The sequence below is a fragment of the Phalacrocorax carbo genome, chromosome Z (assembly GCF_963921805.1).
Source record: "Phalacrocorax carbo chromosome Z, bPhaCar2.1, whole genome shotgun sequence".
NCBI classification, from domain to species: Eukaryota; Metazoa; Chordata; class Aves; order Suliformes; family Phalacrocoracidae; genus Phalacrocorax; species Phalacrocorax carbo.
In genome coordinates this window covers 12,971,439-12,995,944 of record NC_087548.1, presented here as the reverse complement: position 1 = coordinate 12,995,944, position 24,506 = coordinate 12,971,439, and the positions used below count along the sequence as shown (strand labels likewise).

Genomic DNA, 24,506 nt, shown 5'->3' with positions numbered 1-24,506 from the left:
GCCTCTCATGGGAGAAGGAGCAGATGATTTCAGCGAGGCCACAGGGGAGCCACTGGTGATGGTTAAACGGGTCCCATATAGCACATTGCCTTCTGCTGACCTTGTGCTGATGGTTAAGCCTGAGCTCAAATTGGTTTCTCTTGCAGTCTGGGGCGCCCAGTTCACAGTTCTTTGAAACTGACACATTATCTGTGGCATTTATCTGCTAATCTTATTACCAGCTGCACTTTGCAACAGCATGACTGCCACAGCCCACAGTCCCAGAAGCCATACAGGCAGGGCACTGAGCCCCACTCCCTCAGTGTTCAGTAAATAGCAGGTTGTCATAAAGCTAGAGGAAGATGTTCACCAGCATTAGATATGGGAAAGCAAAGAACATATTCATTCCTCCTTCCCCATCTAACCCAGAGGTCCAACCTGCTATCGCCTCCAGGACAGTCTGGAAGGGTTTTCCCTCTTGCCTTCGCTTCACACATCAGAGAAGCCAGCACAGAGAGGTGCATGGGAGGACAGCTAAGGCAGCAAGGAGAGAGATAATCCACAAAAGACAACAACAATCCAGGATAACCCTGAGGGATCAGAAAATTACCTAGTGCTCTCATAGATCCCCCACTTTTTCTGAACACCCTTGCCTAAACACCCTTGGCCAGCAATGCACATCCCATATCTCATCCAGGCATCCTCAGTGCTCACAGCACCCTGACACCGCACACTGTGATCCTGCTCCAGACTTCAGGACCCTGGCTCTGCTGTGACCACTGACCATCAGACACCAGAAAGTGGCATTCACAATATCTGTCTTTGCCTACATTCCCCCTGTATTTGTGACTATGGGATGATAATGGATTTGGAGCAGAGCTGCAAAGGTACACTGAAACCCAGGAGGCAAATTGAGAAATGTGGGATTAGTGTAGTTCAAACAACAGCCCAAGCAATGAGACAGCTCCATAGAAAGATCAGGAACTTCAGTTCTTTCAGCTTCATGATGTATGAATAGCAGTTAAAAGATGCTAAAAAAAATATCAAAAGAAGTACTTTCCTCCCACGCATAGCAGTGATTCTCACAGACACAGGATGATGCTGGCAGGAAAAAAAATACAAAGATGGAAATGGACCTAGTGTTTACAGTAAACACACAATAATGTAAAAGTTAATGTGAACACCACTGTTAGCAACCAGACAAGCCTTCTGGTAGACTCTACCAGAGATCATCATGAGAACTACAGGAGGGACACACTCACCCTCGTGTCTGATTCTGCTGGGATGTTTCACCCAGGATCAGGATCTGAAGTAAAGAGGCCACCTGGACCACTTGAACCCATCCAGCTGGACTCCTAAGATCCCCCCCACCTATAGTCTTCCTAATGCCTATGTCACCCTTCACTCCCCTTTCAGTGATTCCTCTGTCTTACAAGTCCCTGGCTTCTTTCCCACAGCTGCTGCAAGGAAGGAGTCTCTTCAGCCCAGTTCCTGGGACAAGATCTTTCACATCAGGGATTCCCAAGATCACATTTTTCTAGAACCACCATGGGTAACAGGAGCTCCTGGCTCTGTGCCTAGCGTGCACACACACATGCTGAAAGTGGTGATCAACTGCTGGGGCAGTGTTCATGCCCTGTTTTTGACCTTGCACACTACTGATGGTACATGTAGCAGCAGGAGCCCCTATTTATCCTGTCTCCCCACCCCAGCACTGTGGGGAAAAAAAGCTGATCCCCCAGTGCCTATCTGACCTTGTTACTGCCTTTGTAGCTGATTGTAACAGTTAGATCATGTCTCCCCGTAAGGCTTTGCTATATTTTAAGTGTTGCCACAATGCAGCCAACTTGAAAATCATCGTTTTAAGGATACGGGCAGTGATAACAGCACACTACTGCTGAAGCACCAGGTCTCTGCGGTCTCTGGGAAATGGCTGTGTGGAGCTGGCTCCTAGCACCAGCACTGATCTACTGACAAGCCCTGCTGAGCAACATGCACTTCACTTTGGTGCAGATGCCGCTGTGGGAGGACAAGGCTTGCACAGGCACACTTTGACATTTGACAGCAAAATGTCAAGAGAGCTGACACACAGCCATTTCCCAGCTGTCTCTCTGGAGCCCTAGCTGCAACATGCAATTCTGCCAAGCTATTTGGTTTCAGTGGCAGCACAGGCTCCCTGGGTGGACTGTGATTCACTGGCTGTCACAGATGCTGCAGCAGACGGATGCCCACTCTGCCTGCACCCACAGCAGGCTCCTGGCACAAGGCTCCAAGGTCCAACATCACAGGTGGCATGCATCCAGCTCCTGCTGGGAGCCATTCTGACAGCTTCCCTAGGGATATGCATGACCTTTTTTTATGCCCTAGATACCCCTTTCTCCCTTGGAACACCTCTCCTGGCTTCCTCCTGTCTCAGGGGTGCAGGGAGGTTGGCAGTGGCAGAGCCAGTGCAGGGATTTTTCAGTTTCCAACACCACAGCATCCTCCCTGTCCATATCATCGCTTGGCTCTCCCTCCCTGATTCTGGAAGACTGTAGAAGGATGCTCCCTCTTCTGTTCAGGGTCTGGGAGGCTGGGATTGACACTGGAGCACAAAATCCAGCATGCAGACTAGTTTCAGATTCTGCTGGCTTTGATCAGCTCTTTGTAAAGCCTTCATACCCCTTTGCAAGGGGAAGTTTTCAGATATGGGGGTAGCAGCCTGTACCTGAACACTTTTTACCAAATCAGTTCATTCTTATTTATCATTTGCAATAGTACAAGCCCACAATGTGCTGAATCCCACTCAATCCTACACAAACAATAGCAAACACAGCATCCAGCAACGATCCCTGTCCAGAAAAGTGCGTGTGGCAGTGCAAGGCAGGGGCATACACAGGGAGCACCATGCCTTTAAACACATCAATAGAACAGCATTTTCTCTGCAAATGTCGAATTTTTTTACCTTCTCCATAATGATACCACCTGCTGCTACATGGGAGATATGGGTTGTTTATTCAGTCAGCTCTTCCTTGAGGTGCTAAGGGTCACTTGGCAAAGGTGAGGGCCAGACATTTAATTACCTGTGAGGCTTCACTCCAGCCAAGCTAATACAGAGCAGAGAAGGATAGCTTTTTGTGAGCACCTATGATGTGGTGTGGAATTGCTTATCAATACTCGTACCTCTATGTCCATGGCAAAAACTTGTGAGCTGCAGCAAAGCTCTGGGTAAGTAGTGGGAGAAGGAGTGTTGAGCAACAAAGGATGGTTCAGCACTGATCTGAGAGCCACCTGCCAAGCCGTGTCTGCACTTTAGAAAGCAGGAAGCATGCTGCAGATAACAAGGGCATGCAGCACCTTGCAGAGCTGAGCCCTTCAAGCTCTGCACCTCATGCCTTGTAAGTCCTTGCTGAGCATCACCTAGAGGCCTCCAAATTCCTCCTCCGTTCTACCCTCAAAGACTGAGGACAGTCTGCTGATTTAAGGGTGGTCAGTGCAGCTCTGTAGCTTCTGGATTACAACCTCCTGCCTCTGCAACATTACTGAGAAGATGCAAAAGCCATCAGAGCTGGCTCCAAACTGGCCTGCTTCAATCAGAGGGCTCTGGTACAAACACCAGCCTCACTTCCAAGTGCTGATGCATTAGGTGTGTTGGTCACATACCTCCAGGCATACCTCACTATCTGTTACTGTTCCGGCCACATTTTGGAGTTCCATCGCTGATTGCTTAATGCCCCACTCTGCTCAGCACTCTCAGCAGCACATGCGGGGCAACTGAGTTCAACAGACAGCGACACAAGTTTCCTCATAAAATGTGATGCAATACTGAGTGAGGCATACAGATGTTTAAGAAATAAATGTCATTTAAATGCAAAAAGATTGCACATATAGCACAGAGGATGAAGAGGCAGGAGCAGGATCATCAGAACTGTCAGCTGGAGAAGATGCCAGCATTTTGGAGGCTGGCTTTTCTGAACAGATTACTGTTTCTACAAATCTCAGTTGCTTCATCTATGAAATTGCATGCCCAGTGGAAACCTTTAACTGTGAGGGTTCTTGCTTCCTCTTTCTGAATGGCTATGGTTTCACTGTCATCACCTTCCTCAGACGGACAAAGATCTACCATGTCACTCAAGGGTGAAAGATGGAAAAACAGGGTTAAAAGCTGGGCATTCAGTTTCATCGATGAACCAGCAAAAATCCCTTTGTATTGGAGCTGTTTGTTCTTTGAGGGTTGTTCCATGTGAATCCCTGACTCCTACAGAGGATTTGCATTAACATGCCTGAAGAAAACACACAGCTCTACAAAACAAGCATGAGCACAAACACTGCAAAAAGCAACGGTTTGTGTGAGCTTGCAGACAGGAGCAGAATACAGACTTCTCTTTGCTCCACAGGGAGAAATATATTCAGTTTACTCCCTGTAAGTCTACCTCCAGGCAAAAGGGCTGGGAGATGAATCAGAATTGAAAGCCACTCTTCAGACAGCATGGGGGATCTCAGGGCTCACTGGTTCCAGCACCAGTTTCCAGGAACCTAGTAATGCAGTTTGTCCCTGCCCCAGCTTTGCCACTCCAAAAGCTGCCAGAAAGTACTGACCGGCTCTAAAAAATATTTAAAAAAAGCAAAGAAAGAAGAACAGGAAAATTCCAGCAAGCTGGAGGGCATTCAGCGAGCAGCATCGATGAAGAGGATGGGGCAAGGGGCACAGGATGAGTGGCTTGGGAAGGGGCTGAACCATTGGGGTGAGTAAGAAGAGCGTGGAGGTGAGGGCTCAGTAAGCTGTAGGTTGTTGTAGGGTGGGACTAGCTAGTGGTGTTTGTTTGGATGTCCGTTCATTTCTCACCAGCTAATACATCTCTACCAAATTCACACCTTCATTAAATGCTTTAGTAAATCAGTCAGCACATTTAATAAGAAAAAGTATAAAAGGAAATACCAGCTGCTTGACTTATCTGAAACCTCCAGCCCTCCTTCCCTGCCTCCAGGAAGAGGGAGCATAGTGAGGGTGGTCTACCTGGTCCCAGCATGAATATTCCAGTACTCAGTGTTTAAAGGGGGCTGCAGCAAGACGGAAAGACTAAATACTTTCCAAATTTCTGCCTCAGCTCAGGCTGTTCCCTCTTGTGGTCCTGATCAAACAGTGATTCCTGAAAAGAACACATCTTTTCATCCTACAACAAGGTGCTGCCTAGGCAAAGGCTTTTTCCAGCAGTTTTCAGGACAGCCTAGCTAAGCCCATGATTAATGTATCACTGTATCCCAGATCTATATAGGATTATGATGTGTCCAAAATGGAAACTGCAGCACGTGACAATCAATCACAGCCTTTGCACACAGAGCAGCAAGGAGCTGCGCAGGTCAGGAATGAGGGGCTTGCCAGCAGAGATGAGAGGGTGTGTGTGATGAAAATAAGCAATAGGTAGTGTGTGTATTCCTGCCTAGCATGGGCAGGTACCGCCTCCCAGTCAGAGGAAAAGAGGCCCCAGCTGCTTTGGGCATTCTGAGTTACAGAAGACATCAGAAGCAGCTCAAGCAGCAAATCTATACCAGCTAACACGGGAGCCAGACAGTGACCAAACCAGTTTCTCCCATTTCTGTGCTCTTTTGCTCCATGACTCATCATCTGGCATGTGGCGCTCCGCAGGAGCCACTTATAGGCTGTGACTCACAAGCATCCACTGAGGTGATCTGGGCTGGAACCTGCTCCTCCTTCTCCCTACTGGCTGTCCTCTGTCCCAGCCCCCACCACATATGCCCCTAATTACTATATGCAAATCCACAGAGGAGAAAAAGACTCCGATGTTTCTAGCTGTTAACATCACACCGAAATTGCTGCTGAATTAATCTGCAGACTCAGTAAATCCTTTCTTATCACAGACACTCTAGTAGCAGCAGCAGCAGGAGGAGGGACCGTGCTTCTATGGCATCTTCCTGCCTGAGCACTCTGAAAACATGCTGAAGACCTTACAAGAGCAGAAATTACACAATTCCTTTCTGAAACACTGATCTGCCTGGGTGCTGGAGCCTGGTTGCTGCAAAGCTCCCAGAGCACTCAAGAATTCACACAGAAAGTTAAAAATCCTATAACCAAATGAAATTGCTGGGCAGAATCTGTAGCTGAAGACGGCAAGCTTAACTCCTCAGCTGCTCAGCTTTGGCCAGGGTTTAGCTGCAAAGCAGGGCTGTCAGCTGGCTGCCTCGTGAACATGCTCCTTTTACAGACCTGCCCGACTGAGGATCCAAGGAACCAGAGGCTGTGGCTGAGTAGTGACAAAACCACAGCCAGCAGTTGCAAACCAGATTCAAAGCCAGCCAAACTGCAGACTGAAGGTTTTCTCACCAGCTTCTATGCCTGGGAGCTGTGAGCTCAAAACTCCACCACAATAGCCACGGGAGGGCAGGAAATAAAGCATCCTGCTGAGGGAGTCGGGCATCAAACTCAGAGCAGCTTTGTGAATCAAAGCCGTCTCTCTGGCCTATGCCTGAAGGCATACAAAATGGCAAAACTGCTCCCGAAGCCTGTTATATGGCTACACACAATGGTGAATGAGCAGCCATTTTTGCTCAGGTGTGCACTGCAGGGGCAAAGGCGTCTGACATGACAGCAAGAGATGGAGAGGGCATGGATGCTTTGTACAGATGGAGGTGCTCTCAACAACACTGGGGATTTCAGGGGTTGCTGGGGATCTGAAGCATCCCTAGAGTTATTATACTTCGGAAAGACCTTCCAATGAGAGGTCATGAATCACTACCACTGGACCCCCAGGACCTCACCTAACATTTAAAATTCCTCCCTAACATTTACTGGAATCTGTCTTCAGAGAACTTGGTCTTGCCCAGACTATGGCAAAGGAGAGGCTCTGCCTCATAGGAGGATAATTTCAGAAGCAAGTTTCATCTGCACAAAGAAAAAGCATGCAAAAAGCACACAAGGACAACTCCATCCTAAGTAGTTCTAGATCTCCTATCACCTTTATGACTTGGGGAAAAGAGGTGAGCTAAGACCTGAAAGGGACAAAGGTCTGTCTTCACAGTGAATAAGGTCTCGCTGCCATACAGGTCAGCATACCCATATAGACTCCAGCCACCGCACAGCTGTGTATCTTCACTATTGCTTCCTCTCCATCGAGATTAAACTGGCATTGTACTTCTGTCCAGACCCCAGCCCTTGCAGGAATCACAGCTGCAAAACAATCCTGAACCCTCCCTGCAAGTCAAAAGCATCAGTGATCACTGGAGAAAGTCTGACAAATAAGGAACTCAGTCTTAAGATAACTCAGTTAGAGAGTCTGTAAAATCATGTTTACTGCCTCTTCAGCCCAGAGCTCCACATATGTAGGAATCACTATCAAGTGAAAAACAAACATTTCTGGGATGGAAAATTACAGATGTACAACCCTACGCAGCAAGACAGCAAAAGCAGAACAGGCAGCAAAGGTGGCTGTGGGAGAGTGAAGTAAAACCACAGCAAGGCCAAGTTCTTGAAATAACTGAAATACCACCAACAAGCCACTGTAAAGCAGATAGAGATGTCAAAAAGCCCCAGCAGAATTATTTTCAGACTTGAACACAGTGGTAGTGCAATGGTTAGCTACCAGATCTCGGTAGCCACGTCCCAGTGAATAGGAGAAGCAATGCAGGTATGGCATTATCTAGCAGTGACGGGCATCGGTTCTGCCAGACAGCCAGAATGCCTGCCTCTGCAGGGCTGTACTATTTTCAAATGGTGCTATCCTACATGGAATTTAATACACACTGTGTGCAACCAGATCAGGAGCTCCAAAATCAAGCACAAAAAGAAAACATCCCAGCAGCAGCCTGGTTTTATTAGATGTTCCTCTTCACAGTGCACATCTAAATGTTTTTACAAACAGCAGCTATGTCCAAGAGCTGACTCCTGCTAAGGCTGCAGGAAACTTTAATACTCCCTAGCTCTAGGAAGTCCTGCCAAGACCAGAAGCAATAACTGGATCCACAGGAAGAAATTTTCTGTCTCTCAAAAGCAGGAATATGCAAGAAGCAGTTAAATGGTCTGGACGCTGGCAGCGCCCTGATTTGGGGATGACAGCATGCTACAAAGCAAAAAGGCTGAGTAACAGCCCAATAAAGGCAGCATCTGATGAGACTAATGCATCAATTTTATCCTGCTCTCTAAAGGACGTCAGGACCACATACACTTTTGCTGCTGATATCCACTGCTTTTAGACCACAGGCGGGATTTTGCAATACCTTGAAGGTAGCTGGAGGAAAAGAGCCTGTAGCACTCAGGTTTGAAAAGCAAATTTGCCCAGTTACTGTTAAGACTGTGCATTTCTTGACCCTTCTTTGGCCAGGTCCTCTGGCCAAATAGATCCTCTTTAATGAAGTCCAAATGCCATCTGAATCTCATTTCAGCAGAATTCAGGTGGGTGATAAAAAAGGCAGAATGATTCCTAAGATGATGGGACAAGTTCTGAACTGGGAGCAAATCTTTGGACCATAGCAAGACTGTGCAAGATTAGAAAACACTCTTTGCACTCCATAGCAGATCTTGATATGACCTCCCTGGCCAAAACAAGTCTATCAGTCATGAATGCTTTCTCAAGAAACAGAAAATCAAGGGCAACTGTTGCCACTGGCTCAGAAGTAGAGGGAGGAGAAAGTTGTAGTGGACAGATGAACATATTTAGTCTTCACGGATCAACTGCTACTGGAAGTCTTGATTTTAGCACAAGAACACAGGCGCCTGTGGACTGAAACAAGGTTGAAGCCCTGTCCTCCTCCCTTGCCATTAGAGTTCAGATGCTCTGCATGAGGTGTAATAATCCCAAAGCCGGCAAATCTGTGGCCAGCTTCTCTACTCTGCCCCCCCAGCCACAAGCAGCCTCCTCCATATGGGAACAGTTCACATCTAGAGCGGGTTTCATAACCTGCCCATGGAAAGTTAGGACCCTATACAGTCACAGTGCTATATATCTTATAGACTGTCTCTTTTTTTTTTTTTCCTGAATACTTGCAACTTTTAGGGCTTGTAAATTCCTGAACCAGTGTGTTCTGCACCAAATCACATGCCATTTTGAACCAAAATTTGATGTTGCCAAATGTCCTTTTGAACATACAGGCATTTAACTTCACTGCTTGCCCCTGGGCTAGGGCAGGGACAGTATCATATTTTCCACTACATTTGCCACCCCTCTGAGCAGTCCAAAGCTTTTCATTTGGCTCACATACAAAAGTATTCCCAGAAACCCAGTCTGGTCACCAACCTCTCTCCAAGTGCCCTCATGATGTGTGGGTGTGTTTGTATGTTCACATGGCCAGCAGCAAGGCAGAACTCAGAGGATCTGGATGAAACCACAGCATCAGTTTATGTAACAGAATATTTTCCATGCAACAGAACTAACAAAAGGCAAGCCAGATCCATAATAAAATACTTATGAAGCAGACCAGGCAATCCTAATGATTACACACACTTTTTTTTTCCTGAGAGAAGAAACTAAGCCCTTGCAGGGACTGGCAACCCAAACCAAACTCAACTTGTAAAGCTCTATTTGGGACAGTTTATTTTAGGATATCACTCCACAAGACAGCTCAAGACGCTTGGAATGTCTGGGCTCAACAGAACATTAAGGGTCTAACTAACTAAATCTGATAACCCTGGATTAACCAAGGTCTTCTGCTGGGTAAAGTCTTGCTGGGCTGCAGAGGATGCATAGACCTATGCATTAGGAGAAAAAAAGGAGGGCAAATGGGGATGGTCCTTGGCTCTGTACTGGAAGAGCAGGTCAGAGTCCCAGGGGACATGCCAAGACTACCAGAGAGATTAGAAGCAGAGCAGTCATCCAAGTAAACACACTAATTTAAGGTGTTTGAGAGAGCTGAGTAGACACCTTAAGACTGTAGGCTCCCAGATCTTCTCAGCTAGGACATGATCATATTTGGACACTTAATTTCTGGAAGTTCTTGTGTCCTTTTTCTACCAGATGTCTCAGAGAAAATAACAGGTACCTGCAACAAGTGATGAGGAAGAATTTACCTCTCCTAAGCCCTTGCACTGAGATGGGCCTCAACTCAACGAGGAGGTTTCAAAACTCTGCAACTTCTGAACATGTACTATAAATACACCAGGTAGTCTTATTCACACAAATGCCAAGCCATTTGGGAATATTGCTGGGCTTTGAAGTTTGACAGCAAGATTCATGGGCTAATTAATCACAGTATGTGAAAATTATTCCTATTATCAGTCTCAAATAATCCTCCTTAATTTCCGGGAATAATTCCACATTACAAGCAGGGCAGCATATAAATCATTACTGTCTTTCTCTATCCTGTCCATTATTTCCTATTATAAACCCTACAGTTTCCCATTTAACACAAATAATACCCATTTATTCGGTTTCTCCTTTTATGAGAGTTTTCCAGGACTTTGTGCAGTTTTCTGGGCAGTTCCTCAATTCCCTCCAACTCTGCAGTCATGCTTCTGAGCTGGGGTGACTAATTGCACACAGTTTCCCAACAAACAGTGGGATGTCCCTTGCTTTTGGTATCAATATTAGAAGATTCTGTACCATAATTTTCCATTCCATTTGTTATGTACCCTAACACTCATATGTAGGTGTTCACCAAATAATGTTCCTTATGACCAGGGTGACATCCAGGTACTTTTTGAAGTTTAACGACATCAATTTAATATGTTGGAATCAATTTAATCAATTTAATGATTTGGAACCTGACTAAATGTACTTTTGTGACTATCCTTTGTTACACACATTTACATAACATAGCATCAAGCTCAAAAACTCAAGGTTTGCAACAAGACTAGCCTAGAAGAAACCAGGGGATTTTTCTTACATATCTGTTCTCTGAGAAGTTTCTGTTTGATGTCTGTGGAGTGTGGGTTTTGGGGGCATTGCTCTTTCAAATTGTACAAATTCTTGGCAGGGATTTGTGGGGAGAGGTTTGCCATGTCCCCATGAAAATTCTTTTTGTGGTCCCCCAAGAGATAGGAGGGTCCTCAATGTCTGAATAAGGCCTGGGCTGAAGGATATTTTCCCTGCTGAATTTGCCTCATTAAATCAGTGAGGTTTGGTGGCTTGCCTTCCTGAATGAAGATTCCCCTTTCGTTTCGATGGGCAGGCGAAGAAGTTGTTGTGGGTTTCATTTTCAACTCATGCCAAGAGGAAAGCAGACAACAAGGCAGTAGACCAAAACACTGGCTGCCAAACATGCTCTGGTACAGAGGAGAATCACCTCTCAGTGCCTCCAGGACAAATACAAACACATTGCTTCAGACTGGGATGTTTCTCCACCACGCAGTACCAAATCATACCAGTAGCGCACAGCCTGGGAGAGGTCTGGGTTACAGAGATGGAGACATCCTCTGGGGCCTCTAAAGCTTATGCGAAGTCACCAACAGAAGCACAGAGAACAGAAACCCCAATGGGTCAATGAGTACTTTCAGTGTCTCAACAAGACATAGCCAAATAAACTCAATGATGTGTGACTATAGTGTTTCCACCTTTGCGCATTAACCACGCTCATGCCATTGCTTGTCAGTGCTGGGACATACCTGTTTCTGGCAGTTCCTCCACTCCGCTGTTATTGTGCCATGAACTGGCTAGCAATACTGTACTGGGGTCTAGAGGCCTCCAGAGCTGCCTGAGGTCCCTCTGTGCTCTATGTTACCTCACTAATCCTGTGACCCAGTCCTTCCCCAAAAACAACCAGTCTAAGAGGAAACAGGGAAGGGAAGCACATAGGAATGAAAAGGCTATCAGGCTTACTGTAATAAGTCATCACCACCTTCAGAGTCCTTTATATATACAATAAATACAAATAGCAAGTGTCTGCAGACATGAGAATGAGGAATATGACATGAAGCTGAAAGCAGGAAGAGGCATCTGGGTAAGAAGATGATCTTCTCAATGGCTGTTTCAATCACTATGACCTGCAGCTGGAGATACATCTCAGCAGTAGGTTAAGTTAGATGCCACTGACTGTGGACAAGAGAGTACAGCTTGTTGCCAGTAGAAAATGGCTAAGTTCAGCTGCTTGCTGAAATCCACTTGCTGTTCTTCTGAAGGGTCAAGGTACAATCACTGCTCATGAGAAAGCACAATCAGGCAAGAAATCCTTTAGAAGTGACTGCAGCTACCCACATACTAACTAGCAGTGAAGGAGAGGTCAACCAGAGTAAGCCAAACCCCAGAGCAGATGTGTCACTCCAGGTATTGATCATTTGAATGAATTAGGCAAAGACAGGGAAGATACAATGGGTGGGCCAACAATATCTTGGGACCAGAGATACGAATTATTTATATCTCCAACTGCATCTTCTCATATATGGGCTTATGACTCTACCACCTGAGTGGGAAGGTCTGAGGGTGGGACTACAGGGAAAAATGCCATGTAGGGAGGCTCTGGAACTACTCTCTCTACTAAGAACAGTAGATTACACTGGCGCAATGGTCGAGACAGGTCATTCTCCCTGCTGAGAAGGACATCTGAGAGGACAGCTATGATATCTAAGCTACACAGAAGATGCACAGCATGAGGCACACATACCTGCTTTTCACCATGGGAACCCCAGGGAGGGACCAAAAGAAGGTGGCCTGGTAAACAATTCAGGTGAATTGGACCTACTAGGTGAAAGGAAGCTAAGTAAGCATGCAATTGTTTCTGCACCAATGCCGGCAGACAGAATAGAGAAGAGCATGCCCACTGAAACCATTTAAGTCAGACTTTTCTAGAAGTGATGGCAGCTGGTGCCAGTTTACAAAGAATAAGGTGCAGTTCTGAGGTTAAAGCAAACTAATGAGATTAGTCCAACTATCTAGGGGGCAAGGGTTCCCTGCTCCCTTAAAGAGTAACACCTGAAGAGCCCATTCCCTGTGGGTCAAAAGGAGCTGAAAGAGATGATCTAATTGGTGCTGAACTGCCTCTGTGTCAGTCGACACTCAGGAGAACAAATTTTCCCTAGGGCTGACTGCATCACAGATAAGCAGCTCATCAGCTCAAACCTCACATCACAACTTGAGTTCTGATGAAAAACTCCCTTTCCTGCAACCGTATGCAGGTTTTTGTCTGGCACTTGTATGCAAGAGAGGTCCTGAGCACTTGCCAGGGCCACAGATGCTCAAGCAAGTTTCTTGCATAATTGGGAAACAAGGGGAAGGCAGACTTTCCCAGTCCAATACCCATCTCTTTCCCATGTGTCCCACTCTTCCTCAAGAACAGAGCATAGTCTAGTCACAGAGGTGACAGTGGGTCCCCGGGAAGTATCAGGTGAAAATCTGCTGTATATTTGCCAACGTCTTCCCTACAGGCTCTGTTTTTTTTACCCCCTGTAGCCCCCAGAGGAGAAAATCTCCTCTTGCCAGAAGGAACTGGTAGCTCTCATCACTCTCAGATATCTGTGCCACTGGCCTAAAAAGCACAACAGGGCAGTGGCACTCAGTGTCTGCTTCCAGGGAACATCTTGCACTAGAGGAGAGAGCAAGTTTGGTGGTTGTGCCAGTTTCCCATCACTTGCCAAGTGTCAGTACAAAGTCATTGTTGCCATCACTCAAATATTTATTATTTATCATTCAAAGGTACTGCCAGCCCCACACCCTCAGCACTGCACAAATACCAACACATAATCTCTCTCCCAGCAAACTCAGAGGGTGAGCCTGAGCCAGAAGCTGCCATCAACTGCATTGTGGCCACTCACCTACATTACAGCTCTGCCTCCTGCCTTCCTCCCATTTACAAGAGTTAACAGCTGCAGTCCTCCTCCACCCCACTATCTGCTGATATGACTACCAGCAGCCTTGCCCAGAAAGAAAAAAACACTGTCTGCATGACCCTGAGGCTGCAACACAACTATGTTGGGGAAAGGAAGAGTTTGCAGATGTGCCTGCTCTTGTGCTCATCTTAACAGGTATGTCCTTACTTTGACCCACTTCTTTCAGAAAATGAACATTAAAAAAAATTTTCATCAGAAGAGAGAACTGGAGCAGAATCAGGGCCCAGAGCCATTTTGACAGCTTGTTTCTCTTTCTTTGATAAGTAACCAACTTTCACATGAGTGCTAGGACATGCAGGAAACCTGCTCAGCAGATAACATGACAAATCACTGCTAAGGCTAGTTACCAACGCAGCTGTCATTAATCACTGCTATGGATTTCACCCCCTGCCAGCCAAGCTCCTTCAGCTCCTTGAAGTCTTATCCTGTAGCCTTTCACATAGCTCTGGAATGGGGTGGGCTTCTGGCTCTTTTGGCCTTATTGACTGCACTCTCAGAAGCCCTTTATCCACATCAGGACTCCTCCCATAAAGCAGCACAGGTAGCAGACAAGTTGCAGGCTGCCTAGAGAGGTTTTGGAGCCCCTTTCTCTGGAGATTTTCAAACCCCACCTGGATGCCTTCCTGTGCCCCCTGCTCTGGGTGTGCCTGCTCAAGCAGGGGGGTTGGACGAGATGATCTCCAGAGGGCCCTTCCAACCCCTACTGTTCTGTGACTCTGTGAAGTGAGCTTTCCCTCTACCAGTTGGATTTCAATGGCTTCCACAAAGACAGGGACAAAATCTTCTTGTCCAGTACTGTCCTGTTATTCCAGAGCTGACAGGGAGGCACCTCTGCTTCCAATCCTTCACTTGTCAACCAGTTGCAGCGATATCCACATTGTTCAGTTTTGGTATGCTTTTCTTGGGTTCAACCATCAGAACCGTGCCTACTGAGACGAGTTATCACCCAGTGTCTATGATATAGAAGTGGCTTGAATCTGAGTATCTCAAGCAGACCCAGTTTCTATTAAGCAGAAGGGTAAAAAGCAAAGAGATCTGTAATGAAAACTTCTTAATTTTTAAAAAGCAGATCTCTGGCCTATCAGGGAAAACAGTTATAAAAGCAACAAGAACAAAGAGCTTGGAGAAATACTGCAGAAAAGACTTTGAATGTACATCAAGAGTAAAAAAATAACACCTGGAATCACCAAGCAAAGTGAGGAAATTGGAAGACCAACCTGAATGACTAACCACACCAAGAAGGATATTAGAGGCAAGTAAAACAGCATCTTTGGTGCTGTTTTGCCAAGAATATTGAAGCTGCGGTGATGACCAGTTGGGTGGTACAGAGGAAAGAGGGTGCAGAAAAGGAAATGAGCTTTTGAAGTGGAATCATATTCAAGAAGTTGGATGCACTCAAGTCAGAGGGACAAGATAGTCTTGATCCCAGACCAGTGAAAGAGTAGTTGCATGATTGCAGCCAGCAACAGGGCTTTTGATAAAAATACCCATGAGGAAAGAGAGGAAGGAGGGGAAGCTGTGTGGCTGACAAATAATAAAGGTGAAGTCTGTACCTGTTCTGAAAGAGGCAGGAAAATGACCCAAATTAGATTTATCAACCTGCCCTTAGTACTACATAAGGCTTTCAGAAAACATTGTAAAAGAATAAGACTGGGAAATAAATTAAATGGGGATGCAAGAAGTTGGCTACTGTCTGGCTATCAGGAATAATACCAGAGTGAGATCTTGACTCACCAGGAGCATCACACTGGAAAACAATTAAGATCTCTGGGACAGAGAACTCATATTTTTTTGTTTGCTATCACTGCCTCAGACACGGAGCCATGGGCAGGCTGTTCCTGAGTCCATGGCATATTCTCCTGGGCCACATGCACTTTCTGCAATGTTGGTCCAGGTCCCTTGGATCCAGAGATCCAGCTGCAATTTATCTCCAACATTCTGCATTGATGCAGCAAGGAAGACACACAGCAGCAATTTTATCTCCTTTCTGTGAATCATTTCGGTCAGCTCCAGTCGCCAGAAGCTCTTGCCCATCTTTTAAGCATCTCAAGGCAGAGATTATCTGTGCACCCTCGCCTCTTAACAGATGTTCTTATAAGAGTGGCAACTACTAGGTAGGCACAGCCTGTATGTCCTGGGGAGCTTTCCCATCCCACACAGTGAAGGAGGCTGTATCACCTTCTTTTTATTCCTTTAGGCAATCATTGTACACGCAAACTATACACAATTTTTCTTCTACATCCCAATACAAGTACATGTATCGTGTATAGATATGTTCAGTTGCACATCCGGTCCTCTGGCCCATGATGCACCTACAAACACACACGTGCTGTTGTTACCGCGCCCCACCCCCACCCCCACCCCCCCGCCAAAGCTTCTGCAGGAATCTGTTCTGCAGCAGTGTGGTACACACCTACAAGAGCATACCCTGCTCCCATGGGGCTGAATGGGACAGAGATCTGGAGAGGGTTCCCAGGTCCCAGGGCAAGGTAGGGATGAGAAGGAGCTGCAGTTCAGGAAGCCCTATGGTGCTTCCAGGACATTATCACAGAGCTGCGAGCAGAACGCACTCTGCTCTGTGGTTTTGCTGGAAGCCTTTTCCTTCCCACCTGGCACCCTGCACTGAAATTTTGGGTTTATCTCCTTCACCAAGTGTAAGGGCCAGAGAGCCTTGTCACTCCATAAGGATGCAGAGAGAGCAACCAGCTAAGAACCTGTAGCAGCAAAATGGTTCCTTCAGAAAACTGCTGTAGAAAAGGCTGTGCTGAGGATCGTTCCCACCTCCACAAACCCCTTGGGGCTGCATACAGGACTGACCATCTTGGGAAACACAGCAAGGGGCTAGAGAATGACAGTACAAATGACACATTTAAATTCCGACAATGTCACCCCTGAATTTCTTCCCCTGTGCCCTCTACCACTGGTCTCTGACCCACACCACCCTGCTCTGCAATGCCCCTCACACCTGCCTCTTCCACTTCATGGTTCCTCTACAGCTCTGCCAAACATTTACCATTAAATCTACATTTTTCCTGCCATCCTGTTGCTCCTGACAGGCCTAAAGATCCTTTATATGAGTTATTCTTGGGTCACTGGAAAACTGCAGAAAGCTTTTGTGAATAGGTTAGACCTGCCAAGCTCATTCTTTAACAATACCAGTTCACAAGGCTGTAGGTGTCTACAGGTAAAAAAGCAGATCTCTGCTTCCCCCAAACTCCACACACCTTTACAACACCCATCAATCCAGTCCCTGTATGGTCTATTCCTCAACAGGCAATGCTAATGTTAACTCCCACTAACACCACATTGCCTCAAAACACCTGCAATTGCAACCCCACATGCTCAGCATCTTCCATAAGCCCAATGCACCTGCTATTTACTTATCCCCTTTTGTTACTACATTCCTATGTGTATATTCCCCTACAGCCACATCACTGTACCACACACACTTAAATCTCATTCTTTTATACCTTTGCTTTATTGTTCTCACTGACTGTCATCCTGAACATCGCCTCTCCAGCATGTATACTCCCATCCCACATATACCCTTCTCTTTGTTCAAACCCTTCTCCCTTTGCGTTTGCAGAGGCAATTTGACGGACGGATTTGTGCAGAGGGTGGGGGAGGGAAGAAGGAAGGTGGGGAGGAAAAAGAGGGATTTGGCTATAACAAGACCATGTAATTAAGCTCTAGTAAATGGCACCCAGCCTGGACCCCTCATTTCAGTAATTAAAAATTGTAATTCCTCCCACCTAGATAACCTTTCTCATCCGATCTGTGAAAAGAGGCAGGGAGAAAGCATCCATTTACACAGCCAGCACAGACACACCCTGGGCAACACAAAGGATCCCGCCTGCACAGAGCTCATGTATCTCTTAGCAGAAAAGCAGGGTTTTACCTGCCACAATATTTTATCCTAATGCCTTCTGAGCAATTAATTTACCAGTATTTAGGGGGAAAAAAAAAAAAAAGAAGAAAAGCCAAAAGCCGCACTGACAGCAGCCTTTCCTCTGTCTGCGTCCTTTGTTTCTGGCTTTTCATGGGAGCGCTGTCTGTCAAAACGGCTTTTGAGCTGCACAGCAGCATCACTGCCAGGGATGCACAGAAAGCATGGTAGCTGGCGGGACCAAAACAATCGGTGTGGGTTTGGCTGTCATGGCAGGCACAATGGAGAGCTGTGCGACAGCATTGTTGGGGCTAAGCACAGCTCGCCTCTGCACAGCCAGCCCCGGAGACAACAACTGCTATTTCACAGCTACAATAGACAAACACGCATTCTGCTCAGCCACACCAGCCTCCTCGCTTACATCCATTATAATCACAGCAGCTCCAAAGCAATGCAGCCTCTGAAAAGACAAAGCAATCCTAAAATCTTTTAAGCTTCATTGGGTAGCTGGCAATCTCTACACAGACAAAACAGTCACTTTGCAGGACAATGAGTGGCCTGAAAATCGTCAGTACAGCTAATGCCCACCCGATCATTCCTCCGTCTCACCTTTCCACAGATCCTCTGTTCCCTGTCTCCTCTCACTGAACACGCTCTGCTCCGGCACCGCTGAGCACTCGGATTCTAGCTGGCTCCGTGCTCGCTCACCAGGATGCTGTGGGAAACACAGAGTAAATTTTAAAAAAAATTATTTTTTTCACAGCTGCATCCCTGGCAATGCAGAGGGTCTGCGCAATCACATCTCCGATGCTGCTGCTGCTGCTGCTGTGACGTTGCTGCGTGCGAAGGAGCAAGCGTGCCCACGGCACTGCCGCTCCGGCTTGCAATCCCTCCCTGTGGAACCTCGGGCAGGGCAGGGGATGGGAGGGAGCGGAGAAGGAGAGGAGGGGAGGTAAACGGAGCTGGAAAATGGAGGATTGATTCTTACAGGAACTGGGAAATTGGGAAGGTAGCACAAGAAGAAATAAAAAGACTAAAGCTTATGCCATAAAATAGAGCTGCAGCATCTTATTCTGTGATGAGCTTGGGCTTCAAATGCTGTGTAGTTGCAAGATGCCTGCTCTTTTCTATAGCTTTGCAAATGAAAGCAAAAGGAACTGCAGTGCTGTGTTGATAACGGCAGCCAGAGCCCTTGGAAATAAAATGCTAGTCTGCAAAGCAACGCACAGGAGGAGGAGGATGGGAGGACTTATTACTGAGAGATCAGGAAGACTACAAGAAGCTTCTTGAAGCTTCTTTTACGTTTCTGAAGTGCCTTGTCCTAAACAGCTTCACCAACAGCATCTACACAGCATCCCTGAAATGCAGCCAACCCTGGAGCGAGGTGCAACCACCAGCACTTTCCCTGGTACCAACCACACCTGGCAGGGCCAGGATGGCTGAAGTCCCTGCTGTCACAGGGAATCTCCAGAAAATCAGATATAAAGTAAAGATCACAGCAACTATTAACTAGTTGCTTGTAATTAGCTTGTGAATAGCTTGTGATTAAAGCACTGCCTGTAACCTGGGCTAAATCCCAACATATCTGCAAAGCAATCCATGGCAGATCTTCCTTCCTGAAACAAGGGATCACCACCTGCCAAAGCCCGGACTCTCTTTCCATCCTGGGACCATGTGAAAGGATTCTTCCATCACCTCCTTTCACCACAGGCAGCTGCAACCTGCTCCATAGGCAAGTCAGTGCAGTTCCTGACAGGGCACAGGTAGCTTTGCCATGTGGCTACTTCTGGTTTTCAGCCACATTCTGGGCATGCCCACACACCCGAGAAACTCAGCTGTGCTCCAGGCTATGCCAGGGAAGATGTTTCTAGTGCTGGAGCAGCTGCCCTGAGACAACCATCCTGGAGAAACTGCTCACGTATTGCACTTTGCCAGCTAACCCTGCTCCTACAGCCACCTCCCTGTGCTGAGCTAAGCAGAGTTCAGAAAGTGTAGTGTCCACACTGGAAAAAGCAAATCCTATGAGCTTGAACCAAACCCAATCTCCTAAACTGAGGCTCCATGGGGAGCAGGTAAGTCAGAGAAAAGGTAAAAATCTCACACAGACATACAGTTCAAAGAAATTAAGAACCATCTCATGCCTGAGTCTTCCTGCTTTATTCCATGATGCACCCAAAGCAGCAACCAAATAAATACAACAGCCTGGACAGTACAACACTTTGCAGAAGCTTCTGCCTTTGGAAAGGCCAACATAAAAAGCTATGCCAAAAGAATGTTAGACTCATTACTGGAAGTTGCTGCCAATTGTCTCAGATCCTGGACCACTAGAAACCTTTAAAATATCTCTTCAAGTAACATTCAAATGAGATTTCTGACCCAGTGGCTGGTGGGTGGCTCCCATAAAGGACTCCAGAGGCAGGAGTCCAGGACTGCTCCCGATGCAGAGAGACCCTTCCAGCGAGAACAGAGAAAAGGCCTTGGGCTGGCTGTGGGCTGTGCAGCCTTTTTGCAGTGCATTGGAGCCAGCATCGCAGATGCAGCTCTGCTACTCACCTCTGAAACACTGGGAATGATCCCTCAGCCTGTCCCAAAGCTTAGGCTCCGCAGGTCCTTCCTGAGAGGCTGACACATCTGGCCCATCTCTGATGCTTCGCACTCCCCAGCCCACTGCTTGTTTTCCCTTGGATGCTCCATCCACCGCCTTGTCCTGTTCACATAGCAGGAACAAGCCCCAGGAAGGACACAGGACTGAGGGATGTACCTCCATGCCTGGCCATCACAACAAGCAGAATGCTATTCCTGGCAGGCTCTGCTCCACCCAAGCTGCAGTAAATGAGACTACTGTATTCCCATTAGCGTGCAGCCCCCAGACCCCCATACGACCAGTCCCATTGTATTGTCAGCATTAATTAAGGCAGGCTGAAGCAGATCTCTCTGGCCCAGTCAGCTGGGACAGTTGGGGAGCAGCAGCGAGGAAGGAGACACAGAGTCTCAGCTGTGGAGCTCTATGCAGAACAAGGAGCGTTTGTTACCCAGGAGACTCGTTCCCACAGCAGAGAGGAGAATGGAAACTATTTTGGTGCCCTCCCCGCTCCTCTGCAAGCATTGCCAATGCTGACGCCAGGAGGTATAAATGCTGGCAGGCTGAGTGCTTGCCTCCCCTCCATCTCTGCCCCTGCCACAGGACGCTGGCGTTAACCAATTCACTGACAGCAATGCCTGCCTTGTGTAGCAGACACACACACCAGAGCAGATGGAGTTGGGGCTGTTTTGTTAAAAATCAGACAGAGCAATGCAGCAAAGAGGCTCCCTGAGCAACAATCCTATTTACAGATCTGTTCCCAACATTTGTACCCTCCCCACCAAAACACGTTCAGCACATTCTCCCCACCCCACGCTCATGTGGCCTTGCACCTCTGCAGCAAGCACCCCTTTGCTGCATCTCCCTCCCAGAATCTGCCCCTCTCAGCAACAGTGGTAAAAACTGATGGGCTGTCCCAAAGCTTCATAGGTAAGGGATGTAAGGGTGCCTGTAAGAGATTCCAGGCACTAATGAGGAAGAAGAAAGCACTTTCTTGGGGACTGTCTGTTAGGAGATGACTTCTCTTTGATCACAGAGATGAGTCGGTGTGAGAATGGGAGCATGGCTGACTCTACAGTCTCATGCAAGGAAGGGTGCAGGGATAATGCAGGCTGGTGACTGCGCTTCTTGGAGAAGCAAGGTGAGGGAGATGGATGTGCCAGAACATGCCTGCCTCTACAGTAACTAGGGTACCCATCCTGCTTGACCTGAGGAGGTAGGGATAGGTGCTTCCCACATACCGCAGCGCTGTGGGATACAGCTTGGCAGGAGAAAATTGCTTATCAAGGAACCTCAGTCTCATTACTCACAGGCATCCCAGGTGTCAGGCAGGGTTTTTGCCATCTCGCCCCCTTCCCCCTTGCTCCAAGGGTGTGAGAACTCAATGCACAACACGTTCTCCCACCCGTGACTTCCAGTAAGGAGGCGCATCCCATTCCCAGTGCCGGGCTGCAGCAGAGCTCGCTGCCTCAGGGGAGCCCCGTGTGTTGCACTGACACCAGACATGAGCTATGAATGTACCTTGCTGACAACAACCAGGTCACAAATAGGTCATCTATGCAGAAAAAAGCCAAACATTTTTCTGTTGGCCTCAGGCTCCTTCCTCCACATACCATGCAGGAATTGGCTGCTAAACTCAGCACGTCCCCCGTTTTACTGCAATTGTACAGCAAAATCGTCCATCAGCAGCCGAAGCCTCCCACCTATTTGCTTCAAATCTGCTCCAGCGATCTGTGAACTGGAAACAGCACAGCCCCAGATCCCAGCTGGCTGCCTGGGCTGTAGCTATGACATGAATCACTGGGCAGGAACAGGTCCTTAATCACCCCTAACCACCAGGCGTGGTGCACAATCTGACCACCCTTGCAACAGCCAGACAATCCCAGTGCTGCTGCCTCTTCACCACAGCTCACAGCTACAACCCAGCACAGGGAGCTGCCTGCCACCTCCTCCGAAAGGATCACAGAATCACACAATGGTAGGGGTTGGAAGGGACCTCTGGAGACCATCTCGTCCAACCCCCCTGCTTGAGCAGGCACACCCAGAGCAGGGGCACAGGACCATGTCCAGGGAGGTTTTGAATGTCTCCAGAGAAGGGGGCTCCACAAGCTCCCTGGGCAGCCTGTTCCATTTTCACCTAGCCCTCACTACCTGCAGTATGTCTATAACTCTCAAGCAAACAGAAAGTGGTATGAGCAACAGCAAGCTCATTGCCACAGTGGACAATCTGTGCCTTGCTGGTGCCAAGTGCAACAGCATAAACGTGCCTAAGCTACAGATTCTGTCTCATCATGACTCCATCTGCACATGGCCACAGGAGGGAGGGACATCTTCCCTTTTTCCCACGTGCTGGACCACTCATGAGCAAGGTGGGAGCAGCTCAGTACCTTCCCACCTTGCTAACTCATTGCTTGCAGCAGAAATCCGAGTCCCCAGGACATGGCAACCTAAGCCATCACCACTGAGGCTGTTTCAGCAATGCCAGAGAGAGGGTTGTTGGTCAGAACTGAACTAAGAATGTGGTCCTGCTCAACTGAGGCAAGGGGGAACCAGAACACAGAAGCCAACAGGAAAGCAGGAGATGCTGAAAAATTCATAAAAATCCTCAGAAAGGAAAACCAAAATAGTTGCCCACTCCTGCAAGCCCTGCCCTTCAAGGTCAAACAACATCTCTCTCACACAGAGATCGATATAGGCTGATCATTACCAACATGTGCTCGACAACTTTTCTATTTGGTGGCAGCAAATATGGAAACTTTTGAATCAGGGGTCAAAAATCCAAGCAGATGGATAAAAGCACGTGTTAGCATAGTGGCAATGCCTGCACTCAGTCCCCACGTCTCCCCAGGGGATCACTAACTGATCCCACTGAGCCTGCCTTCCAAGAGGATCTGAGGACACAGGCAGAGGAGTCTGTGGGATTATGCTGGTTGAAGATATGTTTGCAACAGCAGGATCCACCAGCCCCCCCATGATGATCCTTTCCCAGTGATCCCTGCCCACTGCCCAGAACAACAGTACCTCCAAATAAGAAAATGACTTGAAAAGAGAAAGTTGTTACTGTTTTTTCCCCAAAACTGGACATTCCTTGTTGCTTGCTAACTGCCTTCTAACAGAACTAATACCCCAAATTCATTCCTCTGATGTTTAAGAGCATTCTCTAAATTTACAGCTTATCTTTATCCATGCAGAGCTCACCCCTATTCACTCATGTTCCAAAAATGAGCTTTAACGTCAGTGTTTATCCAGTCTGTTTAAAGTTATATCATCTGAGTTCTTTAATCACTTTTCATTAGGTAGGCTCTCAATTTCTTTGATCATACCCGTATTCCTTCTCTGGACCTGACCCAGTTTCCACACAGCCTTCAGAGAGCGACTGGAAATGTACACAGTCTTCCAAGCAAGGTCTCACCATGCCATAATACGCTAAAATTACCCTGTCACTGCTACAGATATTTTGTCCAATGTGTCATGTTGGATGACATTTATCTTTTCCATGGCTGCATCATACTAGACACAGTTAACCTGCTCGTCATTGATAGACCCTGGGTTTTCCCCCATCTTTCTCACTTTCCCCACTACGCTCCCAGCTGGAGCGGAACTTTTTGCTCATTTCTCATGCACACAACTATGCAATTTTGAACTATCCAGCTCCCATTTGTATTATTCCTTAGGGATATCCAAACCCTTCCTGCTGAATAACCCTGAACTCTCTCTGATGATGCTTCCTAGCTTTGTGTCTTTAGGAAACAACACTAGAAAAAATCTTACTTTTTAATGCTCAGTGCATTATTTGATGTATTGAATAGCTTCCATTTCAAGGCTACTCTCTACTAACAACTTCCCTTCAGACCAGTAGTTCCTCTTTCAACACTACTGTTATCTTCCTCTAGTCTGTTTACTGCTTCTTAGTTCTCAAAGGGTATTATAGATGGAAGAAGTCCACATGGGTTCAATGGGAGGCAGAACAAGCACTTGAGAGATCCATTTCAGCTTACTAAACACATAAAATATAATAGACTTAGCAAATCCCCTGGAAAAAAATTACTAGGATATGATACCTGGTTGCTGTAGCTGCAACCATCTGCAACCACTTTTGGAAAAATCATGGTGGACAAGGTGGTACCTTCATCCCAATCACTATCTTGATTTCCACCTTCGTGTACCAAGGTTGAACCCTTCTCATTTCTAGTGGCTGATGTCTCACTGCCCAGGAACAGAGGCTTTCAGAAGCCCCATAAAAAGTCACAACTACCAGATAGGACTAGTGTTGGCAAGGGTCCCCACAGGGCTGGGCTGAGTTCCACATACCT

At 47.1% G+C, this 24,506-nt stretch overlaps 1 protein-coding gene across 3 annotated transcripts in view; it reads right to left on the bottom strand.

The window, feature by feature from the left end:
• Positions 1-24,506, bottom strand: part of RUSC2 (RUN and SH3 domain containing 2) — a 53,699-nt gene that overhangs the window by 18,343 nt on the left and 10,850 nt on the right. For 2 of the 3 annotated variants that reach the window (XM_064438472.1, XM_064438474.1), the window contains exon 2: positions 18,222-18,327. The gene's annotated coding sequence lies outside the window, so the exon portion shown is untranslated. Of the gene's footprint in view, positions 1-18,221; positions 18,328-20,165; positions 20,640-24,506 lie in introns of those variants that run through there. The other variant, XM_064438473.1, reaches the window with a different exon arrangement.